General features: G+C 37.2%; 1 protein-coding gene across 6 annotated transcripts in view; it reads right to left on the reverse strand.

Moving 5' to 3' along the window:
- Positions 1-1,135: 1,135 nt before the first annotated feature.
- The window catches only part of LOC124098694 (uncharacterized), a 50,497-nt gene continuing 27,545 nt past the window's right edge, over positions 1,136-24,087 (reverse strand). For 4 of the 6 annotated variants that reach the window (XR_009227799.1, XR_009227798.1, XR_009227797.1 and 1 more), the window contains 3 exons: positions 9,141-9,224; positions 6,829-6,885; positions 1,136-4,309 (listed from right to left, as the gene is read on the reverse strand). The gene's annotated coding sequence lies outside the window, so the exon portion shown is untranslated. Of the gene's footprint in view, positions 4,310-6,828; positions 6,886-9,140; positions 9,225-9,458; positions 13,828-23,680; positions 23,823-24,087 lie in introns of those variants that run through there. The other 2 variants (XR_009227795.1, XR_009227796.1) reach the window with 2 other exon arrangements.

The following is a 24,087-nucleotide window of genomic DNA, read 5'->3' on the forward strand; positions in this document are numbered from 1 at the left end:
GCCTCTTTTTAAATATTTTTTCAGTTGTAGATGGACACAATATCTTTATTTTATTTATTTTTTATGTGGTGCTTAGGATTGAACCCAGTGCTTCACACATGCTAGGCAAGCTCTCTACCACTGAGCCACAGCCCCAGCTCCTATAAAGCATCTTATATCCATTATTGCACCAAAGTCATATAACACCTTTGCCAGGTACACAGGACAAGAACTGTTAGACACATTTAAAAGTGAAGAAGCTGATATGTGACAGCTGAGACAACAATCTATTGGGCATCATTTCAGACCTGCTTCTGTCCCACAGACAAGGCATTGATGATCCAGGTGGTAAGTGGTGGACACAAAATGGCATACTTTGCCCTTCCAACAGCCACCCACTCCAACAACACCAGGCACTGCTTTTAATTTACAAAGGAAAAACTACTTGTATCCTAGATTTGGAGAAAGTTGTTCAAAGTGTCCACACCAACATTTACCTATTTCCTGATGGAGGCTAATAGCTAGGCTAATCCATTTCTGAAGGAAATGCCTTCAGAGTACACCTTCTACAAGTAAGTCAATAATAAATGTTCCTCTCTAGTTACTAAAGAGTTTGCCTATAACATCCAAATTTAATTCCCTCTTAAAGCAGTAATTGTCCCACCACCACAACTTCCCCACATTCCAAAGAGCCACCAAGGCACTGGCAGCCAGCCTGTACCTCGAGGAGCTAAGAACAACTCCCAACAAACCCCCCAGCCCCATGGACATTTAGGATACTTTTTAAGAGTGTCACTCATAGACCACAACATCCAAATCCATGTCTTAAGCCTCACAGTTTATAGGGCTTGCTCTGGCCCTGCTTCAGCCATAAGGCTTCTCAACAAGCAAGGAGTTCACAGGATCAAGGAAAATCACTGAGCAAAATCCATACTCCCCTCTTCTGGTTTATTCTCAGAATACCTAGGACTTGAAATTCCCTGCTCATGTGCCCCAATTCTGCATTCAGACTGTGTGATCCTCTTCTCTATTTCTGCCTTACTAAGGATGGACTAACCATCTTACCCTAAGGAGTAACAAAGGGATGGCCACAGGGCAGCTACTGCTCTTCCAGCTGATGGTACTGGAGCTTGAATATGTGGGCTATGGTGGTGCTTCTGATAATTTAAAAAGCATATGAATTACCTAGCATAATGTTAGAATCCAAGTCCTGATTCAGCAGACCTAGAGGTGTGTTTCAGAGTCTGCAGTTCTAACATGCTCACAGGTAATGCTGGATTTTCTGGGCCCAGGTCTACATTTTTAGAAACAAGACTAGTGTCTTCGAGCCCTTAGGGTAAGGGACAGAGCTAAGAGGTTGAAGAGAAGGGATGCAATTTGTAGTGAGCTTGTATTTTGCACCCTTGACCCAGGCCACCAAAGTTAGGAATGGCCTTTCTTCTTGCCAAGGAGGAGTATCAGAGGTATGCCAACCAGCAGTGGGCAACAAAGGAAAACAATCAAGTGGAGTATAATCATTTGTTCCTGTTTCTAACCCCTTCCTCTCACCCATCATCACCCTTTATACCTGAAACTAGAAGATTACACCCCCCCTCAAACTCTTTACAATGCTATATATCATCAATTTTGAATATTGATTGTTCCTTTCTATGGACTGTCACATGCTGTATACTATCTGCAACAAAGTCTGGACCTCAGAAATACATTCCATCTTGTTTAGCATCTGTCAGCATCAAAGACTGAAGATTTAAAATTCAAGTAGGCTGGAAAGAAGATCTAGATTCTTAATGACGATACACCTTCCATCAAGCCATCTCTTGTACTTCCTGATCTGCATGTGAGTGTAGGACCCTTTATGTGGACCTGGCCTACCCATACTAATACATAGACAAAAATCCATAAAACTCCAGCCTTAGGCTAGTCACAGACATTCTATATAGTCTAATTACCAAACCTGGATTTCTCCAGTCTTTTTATTATTGTAAGGAAAAGGTAAAAAACAAAAAACCAAAAAATATTGTTTAATTGGAATATTCATCTAGGTAACCAACCATAAAATTCATTCTTGAGGCACAATAGTTTTCAAAACTTTTATCTCATGTAATCACTTTTTTAAATCCAGTGATAGTACAAGCCCACATAGAACATAAAATCATGGTTGTCTGGTTGAAATAAAGTTGGCAGCTCAGGATCCTAGTCACTTAGAATCCCAATGGGACAGAGCTAGGAGGTTGAAGAGAAGGGATGCAATTTGGTGGTACTGGAGCTTGAAAATACATACAAGAGGTCCCCAAGGCGATTCCAAGAAATCCCTGGTGCTTCTAGGTGCCTCATTTGAAAAATCACCACTTGAGCATATATTGCTTTATTAAGGTCAGACTTTTCCCTAATCTCTCTGATTAGCACTCAGACACAAGAGAAGCAAAAACTGATCTGATGAGGGAAGTAAGTCATGCCACAGTGACATGGGGAGTGGGTCACAGAGCTGCCAAATGTTTTGACAATACATCCAAATGAAGCCCCATGATAAATTAAGGAGTACAAAGAACAGGGTCCGAGTCCTAATTCTGTAGCTAACTCACTCTGATGTTAAATAAAGCCCTTCCCTTCTCTCAGCCCCAGACATAATATCCAGACAGCCTTTGTCCAGCTTTGACGCTCTGGGATTTTTATGATATTTTAGGATTCCATATTTAAGTGAAGATTCATGGTCACATCATCCATCACAGATAGATGCTAGAGGAAAATAAAGAAAGGAAACCTTTATGTTGTTCCTGCTGGCATGATTCTGTGCTTTCGTTCAGAAGCTCAAAGCATCTTAATAACTTATTCTGTTGGAATCACTGCAGAAAAACAAAAAGGAAATAAATCTTGAAGAAATCATAAGCCTGCAATCTTTGAATATCTCTTACTCAGTAAGGTTCCAGCTACTTCTGCACAATGCCAGCCCTTACTGACTTCTGGTCCAAGGGAAAGAGAATAATATTTTCTTGTTTAAGGGGAGGCAAGTGGTCTTTAGAGAATAAGTTCAGGGAGGCAGAGAAGAGGAGGAAGTACTCACAGTAGTCTAGATAAGAGATTATGAGTAGCTGACCCAAGGCCATGTCCATGGAGACAGAAAGGAAAGGACAAATCCAAGAGACATTCAGGACACATTGTCAAAACCTTATGTTGAATTCCAGTAGAAGGGAAGGGGAGATTGAATGCCAAGTCTCTTAGTTGGGTGATAGCAAGCATGATGGTGTCATTATCCAAACTATGACTCTGAGGAGGAAAAAATTACTTGAGAGGTAAGAGGATATGTTTTAAATTGGAATGTCAACTGTGAAATGTCTGGAGGGTTACCAGGTAGAAATGTTCAGCAAATATTTGGTTATGCTAGAGGCTGAAAGGGGAACTTCTATGAAAAGGCTTTTCACCTTTATTTATTTATTTATTTATTTTAGTGCATATTTGACTTTATTTTTTGTATTAGTTCTTTTTAGCTATACATAATATTGGGGCTCATTTTGACATAATTTTAAAAGCATGACATATAATTTACTCTAATTTAATTCCCAGCACTTCCCTTTTCCCTCTCCTCCTCCCAACCCCTGTCCCCTTTCCTTTACTTATACTTATCTATGAAAAGGCTTGTAAGCCCATATTTGAAGGACATTCCTGAACAAGGGAACATACCATGTAAGGCCTTATAAGCAGGAAGAATTTCTTCACAAAGCTGGAAAACACACTACCTTGATTTCTGTGATATGCCTAGAATATTTGCTGCTACAGTTGCTTATATTTAAATGATAGTAATAAAGTACTACAATAAGGCATGATAATACAATTATACCAAAGTCAAAGCACTCGATGCCTGTGAAATGGTGTTTAACAATTTTATGTTGTCACTGATTGGGCTGGATACAGATGGTTACATTAGTCAGATGTAATATTAACTTAAGCAAAACTTTAAATAAAATTGCTAGAGCTCTGTATTCCATTACTAAAATTCTGATTACCTCAAATAATGCTAGCATATTGAAGCCTCACTCTGGGCAAAATCACCAATCTATAGGGTTTCAGCAACACTGTTATTGAGGAAGCAATACTTAAAATAACATTTTGTCTAATGATTAAATAGAGAGTTAGCACAAACTGCAGGATAGAAAAAAAATCTATATAGCCATTGGGGAAAGGATAAGTAGGTTGTGTTTTGCAATTCCTTCCTGGTGGGTTCACAATTATTCCACAGCATGATAGCTAAAATGCCTAAGAAACACTTACCTGCATCTCAGTAATAATTAGTCCCCCATCCTTTGTATGTTCACCATGAGTTCTTTTGATTTCACTGCATGGAAAGATCAAGTTTACCCATTAACAGTTCTAAGTATTTATCCCTTATAGGCAAACAAATGTGTGCTAGGAGTTGAACAATTTCTGACCAGCAGTATGTATTTTAACTGAGATGTTTAAGTTGTATCAGTTGAATAATTAATGTCCAAATCTTGGCTAACTGGGTGAGGAAAATTAAAACAAGCTTTATTTGTTATAGACATAAATTGAGCTATATTATAGTCTTTCTGCTTTTAAGATGAATCCTGGTGTCAAGAAGCCAAAAGACAGAAGTACTACTGTTTGTAGTGCAATTAAAAAGGAAATTAACAAATTGTGTTAATTTGTTGTGCTTGTAACTTGGCTGAAAACTGTAGTGTTGTAGTATTACAACTTGAGTGTTGGACACCATGCAAATGAACTCACCAGCCCTTATCAGCTATTTTTTTTTTAGTTTCTTGTTTATTAAACTATTTAGAAATGAGTAGCCTACTTATAGTAATTTTTATATTAAGGTTATATGTTTATAATTAAAAGCTTTTTTAAAATGAACATTTTAAAGTCCAATTGAAGCCCTTATGTCTTTTGTCCCACATTGACAGAACCAACAGGATGGGCTGTTCAGAAGAGGTACTTAATCTTATTGGAGCCCTCAGCAAATGAGCCATATGTGATTTTGGCAAAAGACAAAAGGTTTCCTGCTTGTTGGTGGTGCATGCATCACAAGGGGTCTATCTGCTTCATCAGAGTCCCAGGAACATAGCAAACCTCTGGTCTAATACCAGCGTGCAAGCTATCACATCTGCAGAGGCTCAGGAGCACAACTGTTCAAACCTGTTCAGTTTGCTTCCTGCCATTTCCTCAAATGCTAAAAATTTGAGCATCTCCAACACCCTTGGCTCTGATAAACAAGCTAGGGAAAGGATTTGACTATTTATATTTGATTTTGACTCTCAGAGTTCTTTTAGGTTCCACTCAAATATATTGCTTAGGGTATATTTATTTGTCTCAGGATAAACAAATCAAATATCCAAGGTCACAGAATTATTTTTATGCTTAGAACTCACAACTGATGAGTGTACTATATATTGGTGCCTCTAGGATATCTTATATGTAAAGAAATGGAGGTTCTAATATTTCAATGCCAATATGTGGCAGGGCACTTACTAACACCCAAGCTTCTTACTCACCCCACTCCCAGGCAGGGCTCTTTTCTAGCATACTCTATCACCCCAAGAATCATGCTGCTAGAAAACGTCCAGGCAATGAGTTTTATAGAGTAATTTGCTAATATAAGAAGATGTGTGAGGTTATAAGTTAACAAACACTTCAAGGCTTTTATGGGACAGACTGAGTTTCTCAACCTCCCTGTGGGCCAGATCAAAGCTTAGCCACTTGCTGCATTAACAGAGACACTGAGAAGCCCAGAAAGAGGTTGTATTTCATGATCTAAGCAGGGTTGGGTAGCCTTAAACTTGAACTATGCCCCATTGTTCCTTGTATCTGTTATCCCTAACCCTGACACAATTTCCTGTGATTTGGGTCAAGATATAACACTCCTAAGCTTCTCCCTTTGGTTTCTTCATAGATTCTTGCTCTTTCTTACTCCCTCCCAACTTTTTCTCTCAATAGTTCCTGTCCTTGAATCTTCCATGCTACTTCTGCCCCACTTTGCTCAATAATTCCAGGATTCAAAATCCAGGCTGCAGCCAGAATATCCCCTCTCTCTTGGTACATCAGTTCCTGTGGATAAGGACCAGGGATAACAAGTGAGGTGGGGGAAGTAAGAGCAGGCTGACATTTTTACTCTTTCAAAATATCAACTAGAGGGCTGGGAATGTGGCTCAAGCGGTAGCACGCTTGCCTGGCATGCGTGCGGCCCGGGTTCGATCCTCAGCACCACATACAAACAAAGATGTTGTATCGCCAAAAAACTAAAAAATAAATATTAAAATTCTCTCTCTCTCTCTAAAATAAATAAAGGTGTTGTGTCCATCTACACCTAATAAATAAATAAAATTTAAAAAATAAAAACATATACATGAGAGTAGAGTGTATTAAAAGAAAAATATCAACTAGAAGTTTCTATCAACTACTCCTTGTCAGAGATACAGTTCAGTGGGAAAAGATAATCAAATATTGAACAGGTCTTGCAAAGGTCTTGAAGGGCCTACTAAATCATCAGAAAAATGAAATTAGGTTCCACCCAAAATCAGGAATGAAATGCATTTTCTTATCTTACCTTTTCAAAATTGTTCACCTCTATATTGTTTACAGTAAATTTTCCCCAGTAGAATATTTTCAAGGAATGAAATTACTATTAATAGGGGAAATTGTTATGATTTTTAAAAAGAGCCAATAAGTCACCTCAATAATCTTAAAGATAATTCCTCATCAATGACATGAGTGGAGATATTTCATTTAGAGAAATAATCTCTGAATAGAGAAGTAAGAAAATTCAGCCTCATTTAGCAAAGGAGTATAGACAATAACTGGCATTTAAATAAATAGAGAAAAATATAATTCAATCCATACCATTTTAAAATTTGTGATAATTCAATCATGGGCTGGCGAATTTTACTTTTCTTCAGTCTGTTAAAACAACAGCAACAATATTTTTTTGAGTAAATTAAGAGTATAAACATGAGCTCCTAGGGGATGTTTAACCCAGTTCAGAGAACAAACTTTCCAAGCTAACATTCATTTGCATATAAATAATTAGAGTGCTGATTTCAAATGGTATTCTCCTACTCATTTGAAACATCAATCAAAATCTCTGCTTGGCAATATTTTGTTAGCTGCTTATAATATCATTTCTGCTTAAAATAATAAAAATGATTATTTTAAAATAATCTATAATTCAGCATTGTTATAACAACAGAATGACCATCTCTTCCATTTGTCTGTTAGAGGCCTAACTGCATTCCACAGACTCTCCCATTTGCACATCCACTGCATCTTCATTTAAGAGCCTTTAGAAAATGTCTATAAATACTTGATGTAGTAAGACTTGAAGCATTTGCCCCATTATTGTGGGTTTAAAAATCAACTCTCTAATTAGGAACTAAAATGTCCAGTGTTTTAAGAAATTTAAAAGAAAAACTACATGTATCTCTATTACTTCTACAATTAATAAAAATCTTATTGAAGTAAACAATTTCAGAAAATGGGTAAAGAAGTATCCTAGTAACTCAAATGCTATCTGAGCCATGAATGGGAGCTTGGAGGTCATGCAGTGTGAACCAACCCCTAGCAGAAAACCCCCAGTAACCCAGCTTCTGGTTAGAGACCTGCAGAGCCTCAGATCATCCCATATCTAAATCCTCTTCCTGATCATCCAACAACCAAGCATTAGATAGTCTTTTCTTTTTTTTTTTTTTTTTTTTTTTTGATAGTCTTTTCTTCATTGGGCCAAATTCTGTCTCCCTGTAATTCTTACAGATTGGTCCAAGTTTCTTGAGGAAAAAACCTACAGTGTTTCTATGGTTATTTATGTGGCACTTTTCACATACATGTTCTCATTGGACCATCTCACTAATCCTATGAAGCAGTTATTTTTGCTATGTTTGCTTTATGGATAAAAACACAGAGGCTGAGAGAGGCACAGAAACTGCTTAGAGTTGGTTAGTAGTAAGAGGCAAGGGTAAAGCTGGAGCCAAGTTCTCTAACTCTACCTTTTATGCTATTTTCACTACCCCACCTTGCCTCAGAGGGGGGGGAAGGGAGGGAGGGAGGAAGGAGGAAGAAAAAATGTTGCTTCTTCTCCTGGAGAACAGTCCTTGAAGGTGGAAAAGGGTAAAATAACTGAAGTTTCTTTCTCTACTTACCCTACCTGAGAGATCTCTGTTATTCTGTGGGTTTAAACTGCCATACAGAGGAACTCACACCTGTGTTTCCAGCCCACACACTTTCTAGACTTCTGAAAGAAAAGAGGCACTGTCCCACCTGTATGTCCCACAACACCTTAAATTCTGAAGGCTCCAAGATAATTTATCTCTTGTTTGCCATTATCCTGATCTTGGTTAGAAGTACTACCCTCTATTCAGGTAGCCATACCAGAAACCTTGAGAATTATTGTAGACACTTATCTCATTTACTGACCTTACCCACAGCATCATAAGGATTTCATTGCTTTGCAATATCTTTGCATCCACCTCTTACTTTCCATCCTCACTGATTTATTGCCTTATTTAGTCTAACTGCATCTCAAGATATATTGAACAACTTCCTAAATGGTTTCTCTACCTTCAGTAGCATTCCTCTCAAACATACCCACCTCTATGTAGATTACCATCAGAATAATCCAATATGGCAACCTATTTCCAACCTTTGTTATCAATCTTCCAATGGCTTCCTATTGCCTCCAGATGTGATTATCAGGCTTAGCTGATTAAGAAAATGTTGAAGGTCCTTGTGTGATTTGAATGATTCAGTAATGTTCTGGAACTAAGGATATATAAGGCAAAGTTTATATCCTCAGTGATCTGAATTGTCTCCAGTCATCATTCATGATATTTTCACCTTGGCAAATAATGCTTTAGCAATTCTAGAAATATACCATGTTGATTCACACTTCTGTTCCTCCACTAATGCTGACCTCTTAGCCTAGAATATTTTCTCTACCCATGACCAACCTTCACTGAAACTTCAAAACTTAACTGAGTTGTTATTTCTTCAGGAAGTCATTTGTGACCTCATTAGACTACATCAGGCACCCCTCCTCTGTGATCCCATATCACTGTATAGAGTTCTTTAACCTGCCATATATTTTATTCAGCCTTTTCATTGCTGGGATTAAAAGACTTGACACGAACAATCATAGAGAAGGAAAATTTATTTGGGCTCACGGTTTCAGAGGTCTCAATCCATCAACAGCAGGCTCCATTCCTCGGGGCTGGAGGTGAGGCTGAACATCATGGCAGAAGAGTGTGCTGGAGGGAAGCAGCTCACATGAAGATCAGGCAGCAGGGAGAGACAGGGAGAAAGAGGGAGGGAGGGAAAAAAATGGAGAGGGAGAGGGAAGGAGGGAGGGAGGAAGGGAGGGAGAGGGAGAGGGAGAGGGAGGGGAGGGAGGGAGGGGGAGAGAGAGAGAGAGAGAGAGAGAGAGAGAGAGAGAGAGAGAGAGAGAGAGAGAGAAAGACTGACTCCACCCTCCAGATACAAAATATATACCCAAAAGCCATACCGCCAATACTCCACCTCCTCCAGCCATACCCTACCTGCCTTCAGTTACTACTTAATTAATCCCATCAGGTGATTGATTCGCTGATTGTGTTAAGACTCTCAAAACCCAATCATTTCCTCTCTGAATCTTTTTGCATTGTCTTACATGTGAGCTTTGGGGGATAACTCACATCCATAACATTCTGTCCCTGGCCCCCAAAAGCTCACACTCATCTCACAATGCTAAATACATTTTGTCCATTTCCAAGAGTCCCCATAATCTCAACAGTTCAAGATTGCCCAAAAGTTTAAGTTCAAAGACTTCTCTGAGACTTAGGGCAAGCTCAAGTTGTCAGAGCTTATAAAAATCAAAAGTGATTATAAGTATCCAATATATAATGGTACAGAGTAAACATTTCCACTCAAAAAATAGGGTATAGAAATAAGGGATAGAACCAATGTAAGACTGAAATCCAGCTGGGCAAACAAGTCCTGTAGCTCCACTTCCCGCATCTGGGGCACATGGCATGATGATGTTCTGTCCAAAGGGTTTGTGTAGCTCTGCCCCTGTGGTCTTGTTGGTTGCAGCACAAATGGACTTTTTGTTGCCTTGTCTCAGCTCAATTTCTGCAGCCTTCCTCAGCAGACTTTCCACAGTACTAGCATTTCTTAATCTTTGGGGTCTCCAACTCAGCTTCAGCTTCCTCCTCACATCTCCATGCATCATCCTCTCAGTGGGTGCCCACAGGGACTCTGATCCTGCTACACTTTTCCTGGTGTCCCTGGCCTTCCTTTGAAATCTTGGTGGAAGCCTCCATGATGCCTAATTCCAGTATCTTGCATTCCTGCAGAACCAGCATGATGCCAAGATTGGCCGCCATCTGGAGCTATAGCCAGGACTCCAGGGACCCTGGGTATGGAAGCCTCTAAGTGTCTGGGTAGCTAGGCATGTTGACAAAACTTCCTAGGCCCCCTTGTGCAAGAAGGGTATCCCACTGGTCTCTTCTCAAAAGAATCTTTACTTTTACTTCCTCGAGTCTGATATGGATATGATCTTACCAATTCCTGAGATGCCCTCAAGCCATCTTTTTTTATTGTCTCTGGGCAAAGTCATTAACATTTCTTTGTAATGTCTTTAACAACTGCAACTTCCTTAGCCCCAATTTTACTCCTGCCTTTCAAGTCCAAGTTTTTGAAATCTTTCTGCTCTGCTTTCTGTTCCAGAACATCATAATAAATTTGGCTAAAAGCCACCAGCAATATTTATGCCACTCCTTGAATGCTATGGTGCTTAGAAATTTCTTCTGCTGCATTAAGAAGTTTGTCGCTTTTCAAATCAGCCTCACAGAAAGTCTCAGGACATGGACAAAATGAAGACAACTTCTCAGCCAGAACATAACATGAATGGCCTCTAGTCCAATTACCAATAGTGTCCTCCTTTTCTTCTAAACGCTCTTGAGCCTTGTCTTCACTGGCCACGGTCCTATTGTCATTCTGGTATTCTGAGCTCCCACCAGAATCAGCCATTAAACTTTGCTTACAACAATATAAAGCATTTCCAGGTTGTACTGCTACACATCTCAAAATTTCTCCAACCAATTCCAAAAAGCTCCAATAGCTTTTGAACCACATGGTAAAGTTAGCCACATCAGCAAACCTACTTCTTGGTACCAATTTCTTTTTAGTCATCTTTTTCAAAGCTATGACTAAATGACCTGATCAGCACAACTGTAGAGAAGGAAAAGTTTATTTGGGGGCTCATGGTTTCAGAGTTCTCAATCCATAGGCAGCAGGCTGCACCATCATTTAGCATATTTTGTTGAAATTATGTGTTTATGTGTGTGACTCCCCCAAAAGCCTACAATCTCTCAAAACCAAGGAATACATTGTTAAGCATAGGCAAGTACATGTCACTTAATAGGTACTCAGTAAATGTTGACCTGAAATGACCCAGATGTCAAGGCTCTACATTTGATAAAATATAGACTTGAATTTCAAGAAACTCAATTCACTTGCTTGGTCCTCAGTAGCCCAATCTGTAAAAGAGGTACAATAAACCCCCATGTTCATTCATAAAACAAACATATGAATGTCTACTAAAGGATAGACACTGGTGGATTGAAGATTGAACAATCAATTAATTAATGCATGTAAGGGCTTTTGCAAACTGCTATACTGTAATGCAAAGATATTTCTGCCATTTTAGCTTCTTCTTAGTCTCTCTGAGCCATAAATAACAATTTAATTCCATAAAACCAAAGTCTACTAATCTACTAGTCTCTATTAGGCTCACCAAGGTATCAGAGTAATAAAGCAACTTGGTTCAATAGGAAGTGCATTGGCCTAGCTGATATTAGAAGTGCATTCTGGGAAAGAATAACATAGTGAAAAACCAAGTCTGAGGGTGGCAGTTCAAGATTCCTGAAGGTTTCACAGCTAATCACCACTGAGGAAAGGTCAATGAACCCCAGTTTTTCTGTCAACTTACTTCTTCCCTAACCTACTCTCTCATGCCTGGTAAAAGGCATGGAGCCTAGTGGAGCAGGATAAACTGATAGAAACAACCTGACTTCCAAATGCTCATCCAGATCATCCTGAGCATTTTTACTCAGGTAAGTACAGAGTCTCCTGAGCTTTCCCTGAAGAGGTAACTCCCAAGAGCAACAAGCCATTTGAAAGGTCAGTCCCTCAGAGCCAAGGAAACCAAGTAGATTTGCTATGCCTGTGGAATTTAGACCTAGCATAGCTATAAGCCATTCTCTACCAAACTACTCTGGTCTCTGAGAGCTCATGCCCTATAGGCCTATAGGGACCATACACTGTTCAATGTCCTTAGGCTAGAGGTTCTTGAGCCTTCTTTAGTCCCCCACTCTACCACAGAGTTACTCATCCTATTGGGTAAATCTAGTTCACAGATGGTTCTCAGAATTTCAAGCTCTGTAGACATCTAGAAATGCTTCCATTAACATCACACTCATCCTTCTAAAGGAATACGATCTCTTTTTTAAAAAAATTTAGTTGTAGGTGGATACAATATCTTTATTTTATTTTTTTGTGGTGCTGAGGATTGAACCCAGTGCCTAGGCGAGCACTCTACTAGTTGAGCCACAACCCCAGCCCCAGGAATATAATCTCTGATTGACCCAAAAGTGACTCCTAGAGCAGAAGAACTACTAGAATTCTTGACAAGAACCAGTCAAGGAGGGGTAAAAGCATGTCCTTTACAGCTCCCAGAATATATGCAGATCCACATTCACTGAAGCAGGTTCCTATAAATCGTCCCCTCTGGATTCAAGCTGAGTGATCATATCTATCTCCTTGAAATCTCAAATTTTGCAGTTCTTTTATTAGAGTAGAAAACAACAGATGAAAATGGTATTATCAAGTTCTTTCCACCCTCAATGCCACATAGCTAAATTTTCAGGGATCACAATTCAGTGTATGGGACATCCAAATCATTAATTCTGTAAATACTTACTGAGCACCTACTAATAGTTATTGCTGAAAAACTACCACAGTGTCATTGAAGGGCTCAGAGACTAGTATAGAACATGGACATAAAAACAAAAGAGTTGCAACATGTTATTGTATAAAATACGTAAGGATCCCAGAGGTAAGACATTGTGCCTAGAACACTCAAAATGGCTTTCTAGAAAAGAGGACAATGTTTTGAAGGATAAAGAGTGGTTCACTAGTCAGACAGGAAGCAATGTCTCAGTAGAGGGAACATGTTAAAAGACACAGAAGAATATTGCTGAAGGCTGATAAAATGTGGGGATAGGGGAGTGATGTGAGAACAAGCTGAATAAGTATGAAGAAAACAGATCAATATGCCATCCTAAGAAGATTATAATATATCATTTAGAAAATAAATACACACCAGAGAGATAATAAATATTTTTCTATTTTATATTGTTGTTTTTGTTGTTTGTTCTTTGCAGTGAAATGGCATAACTAATTTTTTAAGCAAACAAAAAACTTAAGTTTATTCATTTAGTGGGAACCAGTACATATTTTTGAGAAGAGGAATTGAATTTTGACACCATGTATATTTCAAAGATACATTAAATATATAATTATGAATGTAAGCATATGTATTAAAATTGAATATGTTACATTATTATATTGTTTTAAAGTACCTAAGTATCTATGGTGTAAAATAATTAAAGCATGATTCATAGTTCATGGTTCAAACAATACATAGCAAGTGTCCCTCCTTTAAAATTTTTTCATGCTATAAATTTTTTTAAGAATCCAGGTTGTAGGGGCTGGGGATGTGGCTCAAGCGGTAGCGCGCTCGCCTGGCATGCGTGCGGCCCGGGTTCGATCCTCAGCACCACGTACAAACAAAGATGTTGTGTCCTCCAAATACTAAAAAATAAATATTAAAAAAAAAAAAGAATCCAGGTTGTAGAAAAGTGCTAGTAATAACAGGACCATGACAAATATCATGGAAAGAACACCCTTCATGGGACACTGTCTCCTCCTCAAGGCAGCAGAGATCAGCTTAGCAGGAGGCATTGGCCTCCCCCCAAGGTCTTCTTTTTAATTTTTTTAAATTAAATTATTCATTTATTTTAATTAGTTATACACATGGCAGAATATAATTCATTTCATATTACACATATAGAATACAATTTTTCATGTCACTGATTGTACACAAAGTATTTTCACACCATTCGTGTCTTCATACATGACTTAGGGTAATGATGTTGAACTCATTCCACCATCATTCCTACCCCATTGCCCCCTCTCTTCTCCTCCCTCCCCTTTGCCCTATCCAAAGTTCCTCCATTCCTCCCATGCTCCCATCTCTCCCTTTATGGTTCAGCATCCACTTAACAGAGAAAACATTTGGTCTTTGGTTTTTTGGGATTGGCTTACTTCACTTATTAGCATTATACTATCCATCCATTTACCTTCAAATGCCATGTTTTTATTCTCTTTTAATGCTTAGTAATGTTCCATTGTGTATATATACCAAAGTTTCCCCATCCATTCATCTACTGAAGGACATGTGTGTTGGTTCCACGATTTAGCTATTGTGAATTGTGTTTCTAATAAACAAAAGCAGCATGCTATTGGCATCAAAATAGACCTGTAGACCAATGGTACAGAATAGAGGACACAGAGACTAACTCACATATCTACAGTTATCTTATATTAGACAAAAACAAAAATGTACATTGGAGAAAAGATAGCCACTTCAACAAATGGTGTTGGGAAAAGTAGAAATCCACATGTAACAAAATGAAATTAAACCTCTATTTCTCATCATGCACAAAACTCAACTCAAAGTAGATCAAGGACCTAGGAATTAAACAAAAGACCTTGTGCCTAATGGAAGAAAAAGTAGGCCCAAATCTCCAACATGTTGGTTTAGGCCCCAACTTCCTTAATAAGACTCCTATAGTGCAAGAATTAAAACCAAGAATCAATAAATGGGATGGATCCAAACCCAAAAGATTCTTCTCAGCAAAAGGAACAATCAGTGAGGTGAATAGAGAGCCTACAGAATGGGAGCAAATCTTTACCACAAGCACATCAGATAGAGCACTAATCTCCAAGATATACAAAGCACTCAAAAACCTTAACACCAAAAAAAAAAAAATAGCCCAATCAATAAATGGGCCAAGGAACTGAATAGACCCTTCTCAGAAGAACATACAGAATCAATCAACAAACATATGAAAAAAATGTTTAACATCTCTAGCAATTAGAGAAATGCAGATCAAAACTACTCTACGATTTCATCTCACTCCAGTCAAAATGGCAGCTATCAAGAATACAAACAACAATAACTGTTGGTGAGGATGTAGGAGAAAAGGTACACTCATAAATTGCTGGTGGGACTGCAAATTGGTGTAGCCAATATGGAAAGCAGCATGGAGATTCCTTGGAAAACTTGGAATGGAACCACCATTTGACCCAGCTATCCTGCTCCTTGGCTTATACCCAAAGGACTTAAAAACAACATACTACAAAGACATAGCATAACACATTTTTAGTTTGGAAAATAACTTTTTGTCAGTGGATTGCATTGAAGGGGCTTGAATGATCATGGTAAGAGATAAGACATAGGAAGACAAGATTGTTGGTCATTAAAATAGTCTAAATGATAGGTGAAAGTCTGGACAAAGAAATAGCATGGAGCAAATGTAGAACTGATTTTATGAGTGTTTGACTTTGGGCAGAGGAAAGGAGAAGGAATGATGGTCAGATTTCTATATTGAGAACTTTAGACAGATGCTGTTGCTATCACCTGGAACTATAGGAGGAGAAGCAAGCTTGCAGGTAGTTGGGAGGAAAGATTTCAGGTTGAACAGACTGAATTTAGCAAGTCTGTGAAATGAAGATGCCCTACAGATAGTTGGATAGATATGCCTGAAATTCTCAGGATTTTCAGGGCTAAAATTAAAATATATATATATATATATATATATATATATATATATATATATATATATATATATATGTATATATATATAAAAGTTAATAAATGTGTAATAGTTCAAATCTTGTGATTACAGAAAAATAACCAAGGAAGAAGATATATTTATTGTAAAAGAGAATGAAAAAAAAGTGGTAGGTCATTTGAGGTTTAGTAAAAATAACTTGCTATAAGATGATCAGAGGTAGGAGAACCAAGACGGTAAGAAATCAAGAATGTCATGCTGGGCTGGGCACCATGGCACAGACCTGTCATCCTAACAAATCAGGAGGCTTAGGCAGGAGGATCACAAGTTCAAGGCCAGCCCTAGAAAATAAAAATTGAAACAATTAAAAGGGCTGGGGATGTGGCTCAGTGATAAAGCATCCCTGAGCATGAAGTAATGTTGAACTTGGCAACAAATAAACCCTTCCCTATTTCATTTCTCTTATGCCCAAATATAATGCTAAATTTTAAGTTTGGTTGATTAGAAGAATAGCAGTATAATGAACATATATAGAGCATGTAGAGGAAGATTAATTACCTCAGGAGGAAAGCATATATGAGTTTCAGTTACAATAAACAATTCAGGTGCAATCAGGTTGTCAATGTCTAATAAACAGATGAGAAACTTATACCATCTCAGGAGAAAAGTCAGAGTTTTTGGAAGTAAATATTGCAAAGCATCTGTACAACGGTATTTTGGCATCCATGATATTGCCATAGATGAAAATATTAGAAGTGAAAAGACAAAGAAGATATACAAATGGTCAATAATCACAATAAAATATGTTCAACATCATGAGTCATTAGGGAAATGCAATTCAAACCACAAAAGATACTACTTCATACCCACTACAATGGATTTAATTTTAAAAATACTGATAATAACAAGTGTTAGTGAGGATATGGAAAAAATGAAACCCTCCTCCTACCTCATGTGAATGTAAAATGGTAAGCCACTTTGGAAAAGTTGAGCATTAGACTTTAAGTTATAATATGATTCTGCAATCCCTCTAAAAAAGTATCTAATCAAGAGAAATGAAAACTTATTTCCAAACAAATCTTATACACAAATGTTTATAACAACATTAGTTGGAAAGCCCAAGAAGAAGCATCCCAAGTGTTCAACAAGTGATAAAAGTGTAAAGAAAACATGGTATATCTATATAATGGAATATTAAACATAAAAAGAATTGGAATTTAGCAGGAAAAAACTCACATTCCACAAAAGGCACTGTTAAGAGAATGAAAGCAGAAGCCGTAGGCTGAGAGAAATTTTCAAAACATTGTTTGATAAAGGTCTTGTATCTAAAACATACAAATAACTTAATTTCAAGAATAATAAAACAGGCAACCCAATTTTAAAAAACGGGCCAAATATCTATGTAGGTATCACTTCAAATAAGATAAGCAGATGGAAAATAAGCATAAAAAGAGATGCTCAACATCATATGACATTAGGGAATTACAAATTGAAACAATAATGAAATGGCACTATACTTTCCCTTATTAGAAAGGGGAAAGGGAAAACCCAGACAACTGACAACATCAAATGCTGGAGAAGATGTGGAGCAAAAGGAACTCTTGGTCATTGCTGCTGGGAATACAAGATAGTACATACACTTTAGGACACACTTTGGCAGTTTCTTACAAAGTTAAACATACTCTTGACATACAACCCCATTTTGTGCTCATTGGTATTTATCTAATCACTTGAAAAGTTATGTGTATACAAAAATCTGCTCACAAATATTTATGGCAACTTTATGTATAATTTCCCTAATTTGAAAGCATCTAATATATTCAAAGAAATGTATACATCCACACCATTGAATATTATTCATTTCTAAAAAGAAATGAACACTGAGCACAGTGGCACAGGTCTATAATCCCAGTGACTCAGGAGGCTTAACCAAGAAGATTGCAAGTTCAAAGTCAGTCTCAGCAACTCAATGGGATCCTGTCTCAAAATAAAACAAATAAAAAGGCTGAGGATGTATCTCAGTGGAAAAGTACCCCTGGGTTCAATCCTCAGTACTGCAAATAAAAAAGGAAGGGAAAAGAGAAGAGGAGGAGGAGGAGGAAAAAAAGAAATAACTATGAGACATGGAGGAAGAGACATGGAGGAAGCTTGTGTACATATTGCTTAGGGAAAGAAACCCCTCTAAAATAACTACATATTGTATGATTCCAATTACATAAAATTCTGGAAAAAGGAAAAGCTATAGTGACGAGAGAGAGAGAGAGAGAGAGAGAGAGAGAGAGAGAGAGAGAGAGAGAGAGAGATTGATTGATTGATTCACAGTTGCTAAGGCTTGAGAGGAGGAGAGAAAGACTGCTCTAAAAAATCCCCTGTGCTTTACCTACTAATAAAAAACTATTCTGGGGGCTGGAGTAATAACTCAGCAGTAGAGCACTTGCCTCACACATGTGAGGCACTGGGTTCAATCCTCAATACCACATTAAAAAATAAATAAATAAAAAGTAAATATATTTTTTTAAAAACCCTGTTCTGTATGATACTGTACTGATGGATACATGGCATTAGACATTTATCAAACCCATAAAACTGTACAACACAAACAGTGAACCCTACTATAAACCATGAACTTTAGTTAATAATCATGTATCAGTATTGGTTCATTAATTGAAACAAATTCACCACACCAATGCAGGATGTCAATGGGAAAAAGGATGGTCAGGAGTGAGAAGGAGGATATGGGAACTCTCTGTACTATCTGCTCAAGTAATTATACTCCTGATACTCTTCTAAAAATAGTCTACCAATTAAAAACAAAAACTTTTAAAGAAGAGAGAATGAAGTACCAATACACACTACAACATTGATGAACCCCAAAACATTATGCTAAATGAAATAAACCAGTCACAAAAGCCCACAGTATGTAATTCCATTTATATGAAATATCAAGAATAGGCAAATTTATGAAGACAGAAAGTAGATTAATGGTTGTTGAGGACTGGAGGGAATTAAAGGGAAATGGAGGGTGATTGCTAATGGGTCTGGGATTTCTTTCTGAGGTTTTGAAAACATAGTAAAATTTATTGTGGTGATTGTGGTGATGGTTGTAGAGCTCTGTGCATATACTAAAAATCATCTTGAATGGGTGATTGGTATGACGTATATCATACCTAAATAACAGTAAAATGCTAACAAATTTGAAAATGTCAAAAAATGGACAACTTCATAGGAAAATCAGCAAACTAGAATCACAAAGTAGAAAACATTGAAAAAGTACTCTGTTAAAGAACATTTCCTCCAATGATTGTTAGAATGCCTAGACAGCTTTATGAGCAAGTTCTTTCTAACTTATAAGTAACAGATGATTTTCATGCTATAAAAGTGGTTTCCAGTATAGAGTAAAAGAAGGAAATAAGCTCCATTCATTTTGTAAAACTAAAGCTATCCTGATGAACACACACATAAACAAACACAGAAAGAAAACTGAAGATGAATGTCACAAATATGGATGTAAAAATCCTAATTGAAATGCTAGCAAACCAAATCTAAGAATGTCAAGGAATTTTTAATTATTTAATAATTTCTTACAAAATTAAGGGGGAAACCCTATGTTTAAAGATAAAATTGGTCAAAGAAAAGAACATTCAGCTTCATTAGTAATTGAATTAATATAAAATTTAAAATAAGATACAGATTTGTTGTAGTCGTATTGACAAAATAGTAAAACAAAAAATTCGGGAAAAAAAGGTATGTCCATGCACTACCTCTAAGATAAGAATTATTATAGGGTCTTTTAGCAATACCCATCAAAAGCCTTAAAATGTGATATGTGTTGAGGCAACAACTACATATATAGAAAATTATTCAAAGGAAACAACAAGGATTTCTTCAGGGACTTAGCCACAGAATACTCATCTGTGTTGTTAATATTAGAGGAAAAGAAGAAAATAACCTAAATGTCAAATAGTAGAAGATTGCTTTTTTAAAAAAGTGATACTTTCATACAATGAAATGAATGCAACCACTGAAGGTGTAATTGAATGACAAAAGGAAGTTCATTAAGTAAAAAGCTTATGGAAGAGTATGCAGAGGATAGAGAAAAGAAGACTGGAGGGTTATGATAAAATGTTAATAGAGGTTATCTCTGAATAGAAAGAGTATGAGTGACTTTGATGCTCTCTTTTTGGTATATCTGTGTTTTCTACATGTTCTATAATAAGCATGTATTACATGTTAAAGAAAAATGCAATAAAGAGTGTCTTTTAATATTTATATTCTTGGGATGGGGTTGTGGCTCAGTGGCAGAGCACTTGCCTAGCATGTGTGAGGTACTGGGTTTGATCCTTGGCACCACATAAAAATAAATATACAAAATAAAGGTATTATGTCCATCTACAACTAAAAATTTTTTTGAAATTTATACTCTAACAATCCTGAAGTAGCAAAACATATAAAGAGCTAGAAAAGTAAGTGAAAATACAGATTATAAAATAATAAGTTCAATACAAAGATAACTTTTTAAATATGTTCAAAAACACTAGAGGGAAATATACCAAAATGAACATCAATTGTTGTTCTCTCCAAGCAGTAGGACCACAGGTGATTTGATTATTTTCATCTTCCCAATTATTACACATTTTCTACAATGTAATTTTAAACTCAAGAAAAAGTAAAACTTAAGTGTGCATTTAAGGAGCAAGGAGAAAATATAGAAAAACATAACAATTCTTTCTGCTACAGTTGTGCTATAAGGCATTTATATCAGAGCATTCTAGCAACCAAAAACTAAATCCAAGATTTGGTTTTGGGGCTGGAGTTGTAGCTTAGTGGTTGAGCGCTTGCCTTGCATGTGTGAGGCACTGGGTTCGATCCTCAGCACCACATAATTAATTAATAAATAAATAAATAAATAAATAAATAAATAAATAAAATGAAGATATTGTGTCTATCTACAATTTTAAAAAGAATTGGTTTTGGATGAATGATGGAACACAGACTAAAACCAATCCAAAAAGGAACAATATAACAATGTAATAAATACACATAAATATGTATATAATAAATATAATGATATAATAAATCTGTGTAATTTTGTTTAAAATTTAAACAGGAAAATCCAGAGGTTAAGAAATATAAACTCCTATTGACAGGAAAACAGGTAATGATTACTTTAATGGGTGTTATTTTTAAATATAATTTGCTATTTTCCAAAAATGTAAAAAAAAAATGAAGGAGCTATATATATTCCCACTCCTTGTTGTTACAGTGGGGCAGGCACATTTGATCTGTCTCTATCAACTATGGGAGAACCCAGTCAGTTCCTGCAATATGAAGAAGCATTCACGGTCACTGCTTTTTTCTCTTGGTCTCCAGGGCTACGCATCGGGGGTCTGCCAATGAAACAGTGCAATGATTTTGGTTTCTTCATTCACAGCATGCCAGGTGGCCCCTCACCCTGTGACAACAACCTCACAAATTAGGATCATGGACCGGCCCCCCTAAACCTTCAGAGCCTCAAGTCATGTGGAGCCTCTAATTAGAAGTATTCTCTTTGACACAGATAGCTCCTCTAGCTCTTATGCCATCTAAACTGTTATCTCATGAAGGGTCAGGGCTGTGGTTTAGCTCAAATCTTGCTTCCATGCCTACCCTAGTACCTTACATAGAATACATATTCAATGAACGTTTATGAGACTTTAAAAAACAGGCAGGTAGTGAAATGGTATCTTCATGCCTGACTTGGGAATAGATGAACATGGATACCAGCAACTCAGAAGCATTTCATCCTCTCAGGAATACACAACCCATTCCATGGCTTGGCCACTTCTTTAAGTATGTATGTTGGTAGTAAATCTCATGGATAAGAGTGCCATCTAGTGGAATGGGGATGGATAGTCAGTGATGTAAAGAGATCAAAGCAATAAAATCTGGTTCAAGCAGATCATTGGAAAAAGAATACACAGCCATTACAACAAATGGAATGACCGGGATCTCGCAAATTGTCTGTGTAAGGATGTGACACAAACACGGTCAATATGGCATAAATATATAAACTTACCTGTGATGCAACAGGTTTGCATGTTTCAGACTAAAGGACCACATTTCATCTCATTGTGAAGGACTTACAGATGAACCCTGAGAGTCAGCCTTCGTGGTACTTACTCCAAGTTCCCATTAATATTGTGGTATTACCATTAATTTTAAAATTATTTTACCATTTTTTTCAACATTATTTCTCTTATTTCGTGTAAAGATGATTACATTTGTCTATTACAAGAAAAATGTGGAAGAAATCTCCTTTACTAAAATTCATAATGAAATGTATGTAAAACAACTTTTTAATAAGGAAAAATAATTATTTAAGTATTTTCTTGGGGATCCCAAGGCACTGGCAAGTCTTTTTTAAATTTTTTTCTTTTGATACTAGAGATTGAACCCAGGGGAATTTGCCACTGAGTTACACCCCTATCCCCTCTTTTTATTTTATTTTATTTATTTTTTGAGACAGTGGATCACTAAGTTTCCCAGATTGGCCTTGAACCTACAATACTTCTGCCTCAGCCTCCTAAGTCACTGGGATCACAAGCAAGCACCACTGTGCCCAGCTAGGAAAAAAAAAAAGTTTTTAATGGCAGAAAAAAAAAACACACACACACACAGGTCCAAATGACACAACCCTTGTGTTTTTCCTTCAAATATATGTTATATAGTGGTTGTTGAACTGAGTATAGCAAACTTCCTCCATTTCTCTAACAGAATGAAATAAGGCCCCACTGCTTAGCTCACATGTAGTGGATCTGAATGCATATGTGGGTTACAGGCCTCTTACTTGGTCTAGTTGAAAAGATGTTTGTAGTCCATGTAATATATTAAAGATAGTCTGGACCTAGAATTTCATGGGACTACACACACTTGGTGATGCCAAAAGTTTGACACACAGCTTGAGAAGTCCACTCTGAACCATTGCCTTTTAAAGGCAAGGCAAAGAATTTCTCCTCCCTTTTATCCTCCATCCATCCCTCCCTTCCCTTTTATTTAGTTGAGCTAGGAGAGTTAGTAGTCAACATAACTAGATAGTCTGTAGGATTAAAGAGGTAACACTTGGCCTACTTTTAAACACTAGCGCATAAGAGAGTTCATAAAGAAGTTTTTTAACTTCCATAGCACCTTTCATCCAACTGATGCAAGTTCTGACTGACTTCTCTGTCTTTGCTTGTTCCTAATTCTGGTCATCTTATATTTCTCCTATAACCAACCCCTACTCAAAACTCTTCAATGCCTCCATATTTTCTATTGAATAAAGTTGAACACCTCAGTATATCATAAAAAAGTCCTCAAAAACATGGCCCCCAAACTACTTTTCCAAATATATTTAATATAAACCTACAATTACGATGTGTGCTCCAGCCAAACTAAACTTCTCATTGTTCAAGTGTTAAAATATTTTCATCTCCAGTAGTGAAAAAAAATTGAGTCACCCCAAAAGGTTGTTAGGATCATTCTCAAGTGCTTTATACCCCTTCCCAGAAGAAAATTATCCTCAAACATGCTTTCATACAAGATGCTGGCTATAGAAAAACATATCCATGGAGGATGAGTCAGACGCTCATTCTTCTCAGCACCTGACCTGGGTACTTCAATACTTGTTCTGATACTGACTAGTCCACTGCCTTCTCAGCCTGGAGTTTTGACATTTCATCAGTTCTATTCAAAACAATGTTTTGTCTGCACTTATAAAATTCACCCACTCTATCCCCCAAATGCTGCAACTTTTCAAAATAAATTAAATTTAATTAAAATGAACTTTGCCATGAGAATTTTAGAACAATTTTATTAGGCATTTTGAAATCCTGTGAAATACCCTGGAATGTCCCAAAGATGAAGTTGAGAATCAGTCTTGGCTAGTGTATTCATCTCTCCGCACTTGATTGTTTCCACCTACAAAAATGGAAACTAAAAACAAATGCCAAATGTCTTCTTTGATATAAGGAGAGTAACTAAGATCAGAGTAGGGAGGAAGAGCAGGAGAAGAAGATTAACATTTAACAGGGATGAGAGGTGGGAGGGAAAGGGAGAGAGAAGGGAAATTGCATGGAAATGGAAGGAGACCCTCAGGGTTATACAGTGGAGGGGGTAGAGAGAGAGGAGGGGAGGGGAGGGGAGAGGTGGGGAGGGGGGAGGGTGGAGGATGGGAAAGGCAGCAGAGCACAACAGACAC

Source organism: Marmota monax, unplaced genomic scaffold (assembly GCF_021218885.2).
Source record: "Marmota monax isolate L192 unplaced genomic scaffold, Marmota_monax_Labrador192_F-V1.1 WCK01_AAM20220418_F8-fsc00142, whole genome shotgun sequence".
Taxonomy (NCBI): Eukaryota; Metazoa; Chordata; class Mammalia; order Rodentia; family Sciuridae; genus Marmota; species Marmota monax.